Raw genomic sequence first — 16,357 nt, forward strand, 5'->3', positions numbered from 1 at the left:
GCTGACAACAACAATAAAACCTAGTAGCTATAAAATCATAAACCATAAAACAAAACAAAACCAAGCAACCAAACCAACCAACCAACCAACCAACCAACCAACCAACCAACCAAAAAAGGTACCTCAACCATCTTGGGATGCCTGACAACCAATTTGATATCCTCACTCTATTCCAGTGCCCGGGAAAAAGCCAGGTGGGAGTCTGATGAATACCAGGAGGAGGGTATTTTATAAGGTAGGGGCAACCACAGAAAAGGCACACTTCTGAGGTGAAACTGAAAGTGAAAGTACTGTTTATTCGGTCAATGGCCAGCAACATAAAATTAGTAAAAATCAGAATAAAAGATAACAGATAGAATCAGACTAAATCCAATAAGTACAACTGTATATAAACAACTGTAAAATAAAGAATTATTTACATGAAATAAAACAATTATAATATAATCTATAAAACCCTATTACAATAATAACATATTTATTTACCTAAACATTAATAGATCCAATATATTAAAACTGCTATAAAATATATATCTTCTGAAAATTATTAAGTGATAACTAAGTAAGATATTGGTGGAGAGAAAAATATAAACAAAAATCCTTACTTCTTTAACCGATTTTGCCTTATTATCATTGCGGCAGCACAAAATTTAGCTACTGCACGAGTAATGACTGAATTTGAGTCCTGAAGAAGATGGTTCTCATAAAAACTGTCTGGTCTCCCTAGAAATCTTTCTATTAGCAGATGGCTATAAATTGATCTAATATCCCTGTAATATTTACAGCATAATAAAACATGTGAGATGTTTTCAACCTCCTTATTGCCACATGTACAAATTCTCTCTGCTAAGGGGTTTTTATTATACCTGCCTTGCTGAAGTGCTGAAGGAAGGATATTAAATCTAGCTCTAAAAAATGCTATTCTAAGCTTAGGAAAGGCTAAGTCTTTCAGATAACTTGCTAGTTCCCATGTACCCCATCTTATCCTATTTCTACTGTGAAAAGGTATCCTATTAACTTCTAACTGAAACTCCATATCCCTTATTCTGTTGATAAGCAATTGCTTGGCTTGATCATAATCTAAAGATTTTAAGAACAATGGCAAAAGCCCATATAAAGCCAGCTTATGCTCTATCGTCTGTTTCCAGGGAGAGGAAAAGTTATCAATCAGAACTCAAGGGGTCAAACCTAGTGGGAAGAATTGAGTTTTCAACCAAAAAGTTAGCATCATCTCCCAGGCCCCAGCCTGAATTTGAGGCATTCCTGTTTCTAGTCTCAACTGGGCATTTGATGTTCCACTAGGTGCAGCTAAAATTAATTGCAGGAAGTTAGTTTGTATGGTTTCTTGTGACTCTTTCTTCAAAAAAATCTCTGTTTGTGCCCCATAGAGAATTTGTGTCAGTGTTTTGGCCTCAAAAAGTTTTAAGGCTGCAGGAACTCTGCCTTTGTAAAACAAAAAACAAGCAAAACATTTAATAGCATTTGAGGACCTAAGGGCTGATTGCATCACATAATTCAAATGTGCATTCCAAGTGCCTTTCGAATGGAACACCACTCCAAGGTATTTAAATGTATTAACCTGTTCTAAATTGTGCCCTTCCACTCTCCAAGAATATTGAATAGCTCTTTTAACAAAGACCAGGATTTTTGATTTGTCAAAATTAAGAACCAAATTATTTTGTCTGCAGTAGTTTAGTGTTGTTACAATGGCTCTTTTCAATCCAACTGGAGTTTGTGAGATAATAGCGGTATCATCAGCATAAAGAAGTTGTCAGTACTTTACGTTGTGCTAGCTTGGGAGGATGGGAATCCAAATTGTGAATAAGATCAATCAAGGAGTTAATGTAAAGATTAAAAAGGCAGGGGGCAAGAATACATCCCTGGCGTACCCCTTTCTGCACACTTGCTAAACCTTCTGAGGTCCCACTAGATGGCAAGTTTTCAGAGTTTGGGAAGAATAAATGACAGACTGAAGATGGATTTGAAAAGCAGAGCTGATGACTGCGGCAGAATGAAGAGCCAGTGAGTAGGCCGGCTGTTCGATAATTCCTCTCTGGACAAGGAGAGGACTTGAGATCACCCACAAGTGCTCCAGTCAGCTGATCCTCATGATTCTACAAATAACCTGGTCCTGTGCCATGTAGGGCTTTAAAAGTGATAACCAGCATATAGAATTGCACCCAGAAGGAAACTGGGAGCCAGTGCAGCTTGCGCAACAGAGGTATAATGTGGGTGAACCTAGAGACATCGAACACTGTGCATACCACTGTATTCTGGACCAGCTGTAGCTTCCAAGTGGTATTCAAGAGCAACCCCCTGTAAACACATTGCAGTAATCCAAATTGGAAGTGATTAAGGCATGAGTGACCATGACTTGGTAGTTTGTAAAGTTTTTTAGTTGAATTATCAGACAGTAATTTTATGTAGGGTTTGTTTGTTTTTTTGATGCCTTCAAGTCAGTTTTTCACTCCAGGGAACTGCCTGGGCTAGTCCCTGCAGTTTTCTTCACAAGGTTTTTCAGAAGTGGTTTGCCCTTGCCTCCTTCCTAGGGCTGAAAGAGAATGGCTGGCCCAGTTGGCTTTGTGTCTAAGGTGGGACTAGAACTCACAGTCTCCTGGTTTCTAGCCTGGTGCCTTAACCACTGCACCAAACTGGCTCTTCATTTATAATTTAGGGATAAAAATCCAGTAATATGTTGTGCCTGTATTACTGTTATATCTGTATGACTGATGTATTTTTATTCTAATATATTCTGGAACAGAATATGACTTGTTAGACATTATCTGAAGGTCAATACAAATATACAAAGAGAGAACATCTCCTAGATTCCATCTAACTTTAGGACTTTATTTTTTCCTATATTGTATTGTGTAGTAAAATATATCTTGACTCAAGCCAGGCCACTACTCCATTTAATCCAGTATTATTGACATTGACTGATAGCTCTTCTTCAGGATTTCTTTCACAGCACATCTTGGAGAAGAAACGATTAAATCTGGGGTCTGCTACATGCAAAGTATATGCTCTACCACTAAATTAAATAAAATGCATGTCTTGCTGCCTCATCTTTGTTACTGCTTTTTAAACTTGCACAGAGCTGTATGCTGTATAAATCAAACCAGTTCTTGACAAAGCTTGAATACAACTATTGGGTAGAAGAATTCATCTCTATGCAAAAGGGAAAAATGAAACAAAGAAAACAAACCACATTGATATGAGCTCATATAATTTGGCTGTGCCTCTATGATAGAAGATTAGAAAAAATTCCTATCATGAAGAGCTTGTCAGTATTTTCTCTTGGAAGTCTCTTACTGTCTCAGGTGGCCATATCTGATTTTTGCCTCACTAGACTTTATTGTTTCAAGTCTTCTTGCAGCTGATTGACACTTCAATCAGAATCCACTTGGGAACAAGATGTACAAACAAATGTCCAATTTGTAAGCACTGGCTGCTAAAACATTTTGCAAAGAATACCTGCTTCAGCTTCATATGCTTTTAGTTATCATTGGATCAATGACTGGGGTATGGCTTTATCTGCAGATACTGTATAAGTACTGATGAGTGAAAGAAAACAGAGCTGCCTCTGATCAGCCTGAGAAATAAAAAGACAGCAACAGAGAATATTTAAGAATAGAGAATGTAGTCTGCTGATTTAAAAAGGGGTTGTTTCAAACTGACCAATACCACCAAGCTAATGACAACAGGTAGAACAACCAGGGTTAGAACTTACCAATGGAGAAATCAAAATGGTGGGTGGCTTCTGCCTTTCAGGATCAACCATCAACAATAAAGGAACAAGCAGTCAAGAAATATATTGCAGACTAGCACTTGGTAGAGAAACCATGAAGCAGCCTTGGAAACTATTCAAATGCCATGATGTGTCTATATCTACAAAGATCAGAATTGTGTAAGTGATGGTATTCCCTGTGACACTAAGTGGAAGTGAAAGTTGGACTTTGAAGAAGCAGGATAGGGAGCGTATTGACACTTTTGAACTTTGGCATTGGAAAAAAACTCCTGAGAAGTTGTACCGTGGACAGCCAATAAAACAAAATATTGGATCATCAAACAAATCAACTCAGAGTTCTCACTCAAAGCACAAATGATGAAGCTCAAATTATCCTACCTTGGAAAGGTAAGGAAGGAGAAAAAGAGTTAGACCAGCAACAAGGTGGATGGACTCAGCTACAGTAGTGATGAATGCCCCACTGGAAGACATGAAATACCACGTTAGGGAGAGATCATCATGGAGAAAATCTATGTATGTGGTGGTTAAGAGTCATGACTTAATGGTACATAATTAATCAATCAGTCTTATGAAACTCACCAATAAAATGGCAAAGGAGGAAGATCATGAAATTCTCTGATGAATTAAATGCATTTCCTAATAAGGATAACATAAGCCAAACAATCACAAGACTGTGGCTGGTGTGGGTCTTCTGGGCTGTGTGGCCGTGTTCTTGAAGTTTTGTTTCCTAACGTTTCGCCAGCACCTGTGACCGGCATCTTCAGAGTGCAGGAGCACAGACAGAAGCAGTTCTCTCTGTGCCCAGGAAGTTTAGGAAACAAAACTTTAAGAACACAGCCACACAGCCCGGAAGACCCACACCAGCCATCATATGCCGGCCATGAAAGCCTTTGACAATCACAAGAATGTTGCTTATTGTTCTTTATTGTGTTTGACTTCAACCTATACAGTACTTTAATGCTCAAATAATTAATGACTAGCTTAGAATGCTACCTAAATCAGTGGAAGACTTGATCAAGTCACACTAGGAATATTCTGAAGCAGGGTGGATGGTTACTGTATTTGGACTGAGGGCTATAGTAGGGCATCTGCATTGCCACCTTGCCCTATGGGAAGTGTTAGCCACCAACGGTTTCTGGAGGGCAGGAAAGGAGGGCATCATCTTCTGTTCATCTATTCCCATCACAAATGGAACTTCTGTCAATGTTTTCCTGCTCCAAGTTGAAATCAGTATTTTCTGGTTTGTGTGGGTCAATCATTGCTGTCTGATTTTCCTTATGTGTGTTATTTGCTCTCAGCAACCCCTTGCACTTTGCCAAAAGTCCAAGACAAACAGCACCTCCACCCCACCCTTTCCACCTCCATTTCCCACCTTTTCTGGAAAGGTTTGATGCAGGTCCTTCTTGACATGCAGAACATCCCAGTTTGAAACCCACCATTTTTTCCCTGAACAATATTAGTTTCCACTGGGCTTTTTTATCTTTTCTTCTTCTTTTTTTTAATAAGAGTAATGTACACCAGGGGAAAAAAGATAGAAAAGTAGGTAGCTCAAGGGGGAAAAAAGTAATTAAACAAAACATTTCCAGCTAGGTTTTGAACTGGGACTGACTGCATGTCAAACAAGTGTTATTACCACCAAGCAACTGAATAAAATAAAATAAAAATTAATGGTTGCAGTTATGCCCCCCATCCCTCCCTCCCTCCCTCCCTCCCTCTCCCTCTCCCTCTCCCTCTCCCTCTCCCTCTCCCTCTCCCTCTCCCTCTCTCTCTCTCTCTCTCTCTCTCTATATATATATATATATATATATATATATATGCATTTTGATCAATCAATCAATCAATCAGTCTGCCTGTCTGTCTATTTATCTCACATATACACAGAAAGAATGGATTCATCCAGTAAGACCTCCAGAAAGTAATTGGGAACAGATAGTTGGTAGGGCACAGTTGCAAGAGAATTTTCCAATTGGGTGTGTGTGTGGCCAAGGTGTGGCCAAGGTGTCTCAGTCCAAAGAGTTGTTTTTTTTTTTTTTAAGTTGACTTAGAATTAGGCGGCACCAACAAAGTCAGAAGCAGCTTCAAACAGCAGTGAGGATATACTATTGACTATTGGCAAAACCTTGTCAATAACTACGGAACTCAAGATTTCAGAATTCTACGTAACTCAAGATTTCAAGATGGCGGCTGCCAGCAAATGCCGGTCATTGCTGCTGTATCAGGGGGTCTTGTGGTTTTGACCCCTCTCCCCCCCAGGACTTATCATCTTTTAGGGGTGGACTGGGGGTGGAGGAGACTGCGAGGGGGGGTTACCCCTCTGGTGTATTGACTCAGGTGCAACCCCTGGATGGAGCAGCAGGTCACGAGTAGAGTGTGGCAATTTGCAGCGGGGAGCAGCAGCCTTGGACAAACCTCAGGTGAGCTCTGATGTGGCACAGTCCCTGCATGGTGTGCCAAGCCCCCAGAGCGGAGCGGAGACCTGGCGTGGCAAACCCCAAGGGGCACCGGTGCAGCGTGACAAGCCTACTGAGCCTGCCCAGTCTTGGCATGGCGGAGAGAGCCCTCGCGGTCCTCGGTGTGGGTGGCAACCTTTGGTGAGCCTTGAAATGCTGCGGTCCCGGGAGGGTTGCAACGAGCCATAGCAGGTCCTGGTGAGCCCCGGCGCGGTGCAGCACGGGAAGCCCCAGTGCGTTCCAGTACGGCGCAGTGAACCACAATGGACCCTGGTGTGGCACACTGAGTCCCAGGCCCAGCAGGCCCAACAAGCCCTCAGGTGGTACAGAGAGCCACAGGGGGCCCCTGGAGCAGCACTGCAAGCTTCAATCGACCCCGGGACTCCATGTTGTGTCTTATTGAGCCCTGGAGCAACACAGCAAACTCCAGGGATGTGGGAATGTACAGGCAGCTGGAGCCCTGGGAACTTGGTGGTTTGGCGCAAGGATGCTGGGCAGGTTGGGGGGTCCAACGCTGTAGTGGACTTGTAGTCTAGCTGTGGAGGAGGATTGTTTGGTGTCGGAGGACCAGCTGGACAGGGGAGCAGCCGGACAGCATACGATGCCAATAGCCCCGGGTTCTAAGATCAGCAAACTGGGGATTAAGAATCTAGCCATCCCCATTAAGCCCCCCCCCCCCCCGGGCCAGTGGAGAACTGCAGAGTCCCTCCAGTGTGAGTCTGGGACTCCCTCCTGGGAGTGAGAGTGGGAAAGAGTCTGGGAGCATGTGAGGATACTAGGATCCACCTTCTGGGTGGGAGACAGGAGTTGTGAGAGAGTGAGTTGGGTGTTCACCCTGCCGACTAGTGAGAGAGGTCGTACAGGGTGGCAGAGGGTGTGGGGGTGTGTATGGTCCAGTGGGGGGGTGGGTCCTGGTGGTGCCGAGAGCATGAGCTGGTGCGCTGGGGTGACCCTCCCTCACCGGTGAGTGTTTGGGTGTGAATGAGGATGACTGGTTGGAAGGAGGGGCCCTTGCCTTGGATTGGGGACCCAGGAGGTCCAGTAGGGAGGTATTTGGGCCCAGAATCCCCGGGAACTATGCGGTGGGCTCCCCCAAGGTGGTGACGGGCAGGGGACATTATGGCGGGAGCTGGAGGGCGAAGACACCCCCGGTATGTCTCACCGGTGGTGTGTTCCAGCCCTCCTGGGTCATTCCCAGGTCCTGGTCAGCAGGTTTATAGAGGCCCTGACTTTCAGCTGCTGCTGCTTAATGCCAGGTTGGTTAACAACAAGCCCCCCCTCAAATGTGACTTGATCACTGAGGAGGGGGCAGACCTGGTTTGTATTACCGAGACCTGGCTGGGCCCCGAGGGGGGGGTGCCCCTCTCGGAAATGTGCCTGGCTGGGTTCACGGTGTGGTACCAGCTGAGATGCCAGGGCAGGGGAGGAGGGGTGGCTATTGAGATCCAGGAATCTCTAGTGGCCTTCAGGGACATTGCTCCACAAGTTTCTGGCTGTGAGACACTATTCATTAGGTTGGGCTCCCGCGAACAGTTGGGAGTTCTACTGTACCACCCTCCCTGCCTGAGCTGCTGGAGGCCATTGCGGGGCTGGCTGTGGAGTTCCCCAGGCTTATGGTTCTGGGGAACTTCAACCTGCCATCCCTGGGGCGGTCCTCAGATGCGGCTCGGGAGTTCATGGCTATGGGCCTGTCGCAAATGGTGTGGGACCCAACCAGAGACAGTGGCCATATGCCGGATTTGGTTTTCTTGTCAGAGCAATGGCAGTGATCTGAGGGGAGGTTTACAGCTTTCCCCGTTGTCATGGTCAGATCATGTCCTGGTGACCCTGAGTTTCTCCTATGCCACCCTCCTCCGCAGGGAGGCAGGACCCATGAGATTGGTCTGCCCCCGGCACCTGATGGACCCATCAGGGTTTCAGAGGGAGCTGGGGGATATTCCTGTGGACCAGCTGCACGGTCCAGCGGAGGCCCTGGCTGCTGCTTGGAATAGGGAGGTGGCTGGGGTCTTGGATAGGATCATGCCTATGCAACCTCTCTTGCCACATCAGCCCCAACACCCCCCGTGGTTTAGGGAGGAGTTGAGGGTGCTGAAGACAGTCAAGAGACATCTACAGTGCTGCTGGAGGAAAACAAAGACTGAATCCGACTGAACACAGGTTAAAGCTGCTGTTAATGCCTACATTGTGGCAATAAGGGTGGTGAAGCGTCAATAGTTCTCCGCCCTTATCGCATCCACAGAATGCCACCCAGTGGCCCTGTTTAGGATCACTAGATCCCTCCTTGGCAAGAGGGATATGGGGGTTCATTTGCAGGGCTGTGCAGAGGAATTTTCAGAGCATCTTCAGGACAAAGTCACTCGGATTCATTCCAAGTTAGACTCCGAGTGTAGGGCAGGGTCTGGGGAGATACCGGGGTACCGTTCTTACCCAGTTATCTGGGAACAGTTTGATGCTGTTGCTCTTGAGGAAGTGGACAGGGTCCTAGGGACTGTGAAGGCCACCACTTGCCTTCTTGACCCATGCCCCTCCTGGCTGGTGAAAGGAGCTCGGGAGGTGACACGTGGTTGGATTCAGGCAATGGTTACTACATCCTTGCAGGAGGGAGTGTTTCTGGCCACCTTCAAGGAGACGTTGGTACACTCCCTCCTCAAGAAACCCTCCCTGGATCCTACCATACTGGACAAATTTTGTCCAGTCTCCCACCTCCCGTTTTGGGGGAAGGTGGTTGAGAAAGTGGTGGCTTCACAGTTCCAAAGGATTCTGGAGGAAACAGATTATCTGGACCCCTTCCAGTCAGGTTTCAGGCCCAGTTATGGAATGGAAACGGCATTGGTTGCACTTATGGATGATCTCTGGTGGGAGCAGGATGGTGGAAGTGCGACCATCCTTGCTCTCCTTGATCTCTCAGTGGCTTTCAATACCGTCGACCATGGTATCCTATTGGGATGGCACAGGGACTTGGGGTGGGCTGGTTCACCTCCTTTCTTCAGGGCCGATCCCAATCGGTGTTGATAGGGAGCAAGAGGTCCCATCCTTGGCCCCTCCTTTGTGGGGTGCCGCAGGGTTTGGTTCTCTCTCCGCTCCTTTTCAACATCTACATGAAACCGCTGGGTGAGATCATCTGCCACCATGGGATGAGGTATCATCAGTATACTGATGATACGCAATTATACATTTCCATCCCAGGTGAAGTAAATGATGCCGTGACTGCCCTTTCTTGGTGCCTGGAGGCTGTAAGGGTCTGGATGGGGAACAACAGGCTTTAGCTGTCAGGCCTAGCCCAAGGAACTCCTGGAGACCGTGCAGGTTCAATCAGCAAGGTTTATTAGTTAGCACTTATTTACAGAATCTTCTCAGACTGACCAGTAGTTCCCAGGCACAAGTCTCTACTATCTTCTGGAATGTTTAGGGATGCGCCAGCTTTCTTCGCTTATCTCCAGAGCGTTGCTCTGGAGATGAGAGCACTGTTTTCACCCCCCTTCCTCCATTCCAGTCCATCACATCAGCTGAACCCTGGTAAGATGGAGTGGCTGTGGGTTAATGGCTCCTTTGTATCTGGGACTTTGTCATCTTTGGTGCTTGATGGGGTGGCACTACTCCAGACAGACCCAGTGCGTAATCTGGGGGTCCTCCTAGACTCACGGCTCCTGCTTGAAGAGCAGGTGGCAGCTGTGGCAAGGGGGGCCTTTGCACAGCTTCGGGTTGTGCATCAGTTATGCCCTTTCCTGGATCAGGATGCCCTTCAAACAGTCATTCATGCCCTTGTTATCTCCCAGGTAGACTACTGCAATGCGGTCTACATGGGGCTACCCTTGAAGAGTATCTGGAAGCTACAGGTGGTCCAGAATGCGGCCGTGCAGGCTATTTTTGGAGCTCCAGGAAGGGCCTATGTAACACCATTGGTCCGCGAGCTGCATTGGGTACCAGTTTGCTTCTGGGTCCAATTCAAGGTGTTGGTTATTACCTTTAAAGCCCTACATGGAATGGGGCCAGGTTGCCTAAGGGACTGCCTCTCCCCTATGTCTTCAACCCGTCCCACCCGATCACACAGAAAGGGCATGCTTCGGACCCCCTCAGTAAAAGAACTCCAATTAGTGGGATCCAGAAGGCGGGCCTTCTCTGTGGTAGCCCCCGCTCTTTGGAACATTCTGCCCCCAGAGATGCGAGTGGCCCCCTCACTCCTGGCCTTCCGAAGGGCCTTGAAGACCTGGTTCTGCCACTTGGCCTGGGGTGGGGAGGGAATACTTCAAGCAGGGGGATGGCTAGCCCCATGGTGGCCAGCTGTCCGCAGCCTGATTTTCCATCTCCTTGGATCTTCCTTTTTTAGTATTGTTTTAATTCTGGATGTATTATGTGTTTTAGATATATTTATAGTTTTAATTTTTTTTGTAAGTTGCCCAGAGTCCCCTATTGTGGGGGAGATGGGCGGGGGAGTAATCCAACAAATAAATAAATAAATAAATAAACTACATGCATGGACAGGAAAAGAACCCAAAGTGGCTTGAAAAGTGGCTACTTTTTCACATTATCCCCAACACACATGCAATACATCTATCCCATACAATTATATTTTTATTTCTGTTTCCTTTTTTTTTTTTTTTTGGATCCTTTGATGCTCTTCCTACTGTCCTTTAGACCCTTTATTTCCTAAGACTCAGGAAGTTGAGCCAAGTGCTTCAAGAGCCAAGAGCTGAAGGTTAACAAGGATCCCTATTGAGGACAAATGAGGGCTTCCATAACTGCAGAAAAAGTCTTTGTTAATCATTGGCTGCGAGCTCTTTGAAGAGTTTGCAAATTTGGAGGGGGGGTTTGAAGCATAAAAAACTGATGGAGAAATACCTGAAGGAGAAAGGACAACCTAAGGAGGAATGTAGGGAAAGGGAGGGACCATGGCTTGGGAAAACAGTTAGGGACCAGTTTCTAAGACATTTGAGGACGGAATTCATCCATAATCTAGATAAAAGAAATATTGTCTTGTAGATTTCAACTGGAATCTAATGTTTAGCTTGAACTTGGCTGTAGCTCAAATACAGAGCAGAGAATACACTTATAATTTAACAAAACATGGAAATAATATGGAAAGTTCAGAACATACACCATGAAAGCCTGTCTCCTCTATCAACCCTCATCCTAGATCCTACAAATATGCATCAAATGATAATTTGTACCCTTGCTGTGAGATCAATAAATAAGTACAAAATCAGCTGACTATCAATCAATACCCAAGACTGCAGGTACAGGAAACTGGAGGAGTCAAGGAACCCTGGTAATAATTAGGGAGAGAAACACAACAAAAAAATGAAAATACAATCAGGCCAGATCGTAAGAGTCTCCACATCATCCATATTCAACATGAGGCAGGAAGAAGACAACCAAGACAAAACAGTCAGAAGACATTCCATCATATTGACCCAACATCATGATCAAGGACCACAAAAGACTGATAGACTTGAGTATCATCAATGTAACTATGATACTGAAAATGTCTCTTTTACAAATCCTGGTCTGCATAAAAAATAATGTGCTGTTTGCTACATACACAATATTTGCTACTTTGATGTGTGTGGCTTTCCCCCCATCATATATGCTACATTTTTCAAAGTTGTCCTTGCTTAGCCGCATTGGTCTCTGTTGAACTTTTAATAGTTTGATATTTAAGGGTCTGGGGTCTATTTAAATGTTCAGGAAGGATATATATATATATGGATTAAACTGAGTCCAGGTTTTTCTTAATTAAATTACAGCTACATAATTGAGATACATTGTTATGCCAATTTCTCTTGTAATGACTGTTAAGCTTTAGACAGGCTATAGCCATATAAATTAGCACAGATATTAAATAGATACTTCTGGGAAAGGAAGAATTTAAAGTATGCTGTGTTGGAACACCAGCCATACTTATGAATTGACAAGTTACCTGCTCTGTATTTTTTGCAGAGAACTAGCATTTATTGGACTTTATGCAATTATGGATTCTGTCTAGTTTAAAAGTTTATATATTTCTGGAGTTATCAAGGATTTACCAGATCATAAGCAAGACAGGATCTGTGATAGTAGTATTCCGCAAGATCTCCACAATTCCACAAACCTCAACCTGGTGAAGAATGAGAGAATTGCATCAGATGAGATCAGTAAGTCTCCATAGACTAGCATAATATCTCAATCATATTGGGAATGGGACTGCCACCATTATATATTATTAGAAATGAAAATCTAGGATTCATAAGTCATGGAAGTATATCATATATATTGCAAAGAGCCCCTCTCAGAGCTAGACTTGATGCTTTCCCTCATAATTCTCAATGGAAGATTTAATAAATTCCCCATGTATAGGAGAACCTATCCATGTAGACGAAGACTATTGAGACCACCACACATGTATTGTTACACTACCCCTATTGTCAGTGTAGTCAAGAAGCTTTAATTCTTCTTTTATTGACACGTGCTATAGATTATAATGAATTTTTTCTTCTCATATAAAGAATGGTTTATTACATCCAACATTGCAAGATTTTGCCTTGCAGTAATTAAAATTCAGAAATGGTTAATTATAGGCATTGGACATGGGTAAACTGAGGATACCTCTTTTATTATTATTATTATTTTAATATTTGTTTTCACATCTTTTTTGTGGCCTTCAGAGCTCTCCTGTCCCCCACCTTAGTCCATAATCTTAAGTATTAAGATTGGGGAGGGGGGGAGGGAGAGAGAGAGAGAGAGAGAGATCTTAGTGTTTTAATATTATTGTATTGTGTTAGCAATGGTGACTGTTAGTTACCTTCTATCTCTTATAACTTTCAGTATTTTTATTGAAAGAGGTGTGATTTTTCCTGATTATATTTTATGCAGATCTATGACTGAAATAAATACTTGATTTATCTGATAAGTGTTTACCATTTCACAATGGCAGGAAAATGTTGATTATTCTGACAATCCATTCAATGGCTAATCAGGGAGGGTTCCCTATACTACATACTTCTTTACCAGGCTGTGGTTAACAGCTTTCCAAATACTGAAAAAACTTTTAACACTAGGCTTTCCTGTTCCCTAAACAATAATACATTTAAATATAGAATGCTGTTCCTTCCTTCATATTATATAATATGCCTATTGTAAAGCAGCTAGTTAATAACCTAGCTATATTTTGTCACATAATAGCCAGGATTTTGAGATATTGCCTGAGATGAAGAACAGACAATAAGAATCTGTGTATAAGTTCATTTTCCCTGGAGGTATTGTATGGAACAATTCCAGCATCATAGAATCATTTGAATATACTCTGCAACTTTGTTCCAGTTGAAAACTAGTAGTTAATGGAAATCCATTACAAAATTGAAGCTTATCCTTTTGAATGATGTTTCCCATAAGCTTAAATAAAGCAAAGAAGTCTAGCAATTAACTGCAACATCTCTCAAGGTAAAGTCACAACTGTGTGCTAATCATGATTTATACCTTTTTATTACTTATATATTGCAACTGTCAAAATGGCAGTCTTGACTTTAAATATATCTTCCTCAGGGTAGCCTTTAATTTCATCATTAAACAATTGTAGCTGTGAGGACCTTTTGGGTATATGGAGCAAAAGTGTATGAGAGAGAAAGTAAGACAGAGAAAGATGTAAAACGGAAAGAGAAAGAAGAGAAGAGAAAAGAAAGAACATTTCATTTATTTGCATAGATAATGATTTGAAATGTGGAAATTAACTCTGTTGTACAATTGTTTTAAGAATCTCTCTCTCTCTCTCTCTCTCTCTCTCACACACACACACACACAACTGCAACTTAATTGACATACCAAAGGGATTATCTTTAACAAAAATGAGCCAAACCAAGAAAGAAATAAACTGTATTAACAAGAGAGCAGTCAAACCATCCAGCTGAAAGTAAGACCGGCTAGATTCAATGGAACTTCCTTTGGAGTAAACATACACTGGATGGCACAGTATGTATCATTTACTCTTTACCCATTGGGTTTAAAACTGGAACATACAGTTCAATGCCAGTACACTTTACACACATACAAACACACATAACACACACACTCTTGATGTTGTGAATATGAAAAGAACTGCCCCTACCATGTGGCCTTTACTCTGTCAAGTCCCATAGCCCAAGTCTTTTTTTCTGCTTTGTTGAGTCCTACTAAGCAAAGCTTACTTGGGGCATGATATGCTTTGGAAATAATTTAGATTTAATGCAATTCCTGCAACAAAGGTAGAAATTCTGGCATGGGGTTAGTTACAGTAATTGTGGTGTTATGATTTTTTGCAAGAAAGATTTAATATAAGTAAGAGGGACTTTCTTGATCCAAACAAGAGACTCCTGAGCAATTCCCTTTCAAATTCAGAAATTATTAAGGTTTAGGAGAATTATGAACTAAGACTACTTTATCCGGACTGCAAAAATCCAGATAGCAATGAGATGAGAGCAAAGAATTTCATCTTTCTGTATTTCCACACTGGGTCCCAGTTATAAAACCAATGGCAATAGCTTTATATTCTTTGCTGAAACAAAATTCAGCTGTGTTAAGTTAGTAGAATGTCCATGTGCTATTTTTGCCTAGCTGGTTAGCTATCATGAATACTTGTGAATATTCAAAATTTATATCCATAATTAGAACACTAATGTATTTATTCTATTCATTGTTTATTTACCACAATTACTTATATTTTGCTTTTCAGGGAAACAATTCCCCCAAAGTGGATTACAAGCAGTATAGATATTTTACAATGGAAATCCACTAATAATAACAACAACAAAAAGTAGCAACAATGGTGCATTGGAATATCTGAAAGGAATTCCATTTGCCTGCAATTCTTTTTCTTTCTTTCTTTCTTTCTTTCTTTCTTTCTTTCTTTCTTTCTTTCTTTCTTTCTTTCTTTCTTTCTTTCTTTCTTTTTTTTTAATTATCTTGTTCCTTGGAAGAAAATTTACTTTTAAGGAACAAGACAATTAAAAAAAAATCACGGATGGATTAAGCATCTTGGCACTTATTTAATTACAAAATAATTGTGTGTGTGTGTGTGTGTGTGTTTGAACATCTGAATGTCCTGTTTTCCACTGTGCATTTTCCTTTCTGCAGCCTCCCCTGCCCTTGAGAAATTGTTGGATTTTTTTTTTAATTGCTGTAAGCTTTTGTGAGTTGAGTTTAGCATGTGGAAGAGAGAGAGAGAGAGAGAGAGAGAGAGAGAGAGAGAGAGAGAAAGAAAGAAAGAAAGAAAGAAAGAAAGAAAGAAAGAAAGAAAGAAAGAAAGAAAGAAAGAAAGAAAGAAAGAAAATTCCCTTGTAGAAATAAAGAGAAATTACCCATCCAATTTCTTAGTGCAAATTTTCAAAAATGCATCTATGCCAATAGTAAGTTAAAACCTGGTTAAAATCATAGGCTTTTTGGAAAAGTTTGTACAAAACAAAAGTACCATCATGGAAGCCAAGAACAAAGATTTTCAGTAATTTTAACAGGATGTTTAATTAGTAGAAATCTACGTATATATTGTTCTTTCACAGTGGCTTACAGTAACAACAGAAAACAAAGTTGATGTAAATATTAAAATAACAATAAAAATTAATCATAATTCAAAGTCTTTCAAAACTTTTAAGGTTTTTTAAAATTTCATAAATGATCACTTTCTTGTCTTCCAGAGAATGCATTCCAGAGTCTAAAGGTAACTACACAGAGGTGCCCAGATGAGTCTGTAGGTGACCACATAAACCCTCCTCAGATGAGCAGATGAGGAACAGTACTAGTCATGGTGTCTGCATGGGAGAAATGGAAGCAAAGGAGAAAATGTACTATTGGTATATGTCACCAGAGAAATTGTCTAGAATGTATAAAGTCACTTCAAATTCATGTTGGAAATGTGAACAACAAGAAGGGTCATTTCATCATGCTTGGTGGACATGTAAAAGGTAGAAGATTTTGGATTCAAATACATGCACTGATGCAGAGGATTTTAAAGATTAATATCTTCTGAGAGATATTGATTTTATCTGAGAGAGAAAAAAGAGCCAGTTTGGTGTAGTGGTTAAGGCATCAGGCTAGAAACTGGGAGACTGTGAGTTCTAGTCCTGCCTTAGGCAGAAAGCCAACAGGGTGACCTTGGGCTAGTCCCTCTCTTCAACCCTAGGAAGGAGGCAGTGGCATACTGCTTCTGAAAAGCCTTGCC

This window comes from Python bivittatus, unplaced genomic scaffold (genome assembly GCF_059951505.1).
Source record: "Python bivittatus isolate LINGU-HERP-01145 unplaced genomic scaffold, Pbiv_v1 ctg000060_np1212, whole genome shotgun sequence".
Lineage (NCBI taxonomy): Eukaryota > Metazoa > Chordata > Lepidosauria > Squamata > Pythonidae > Python > Python bivittatus.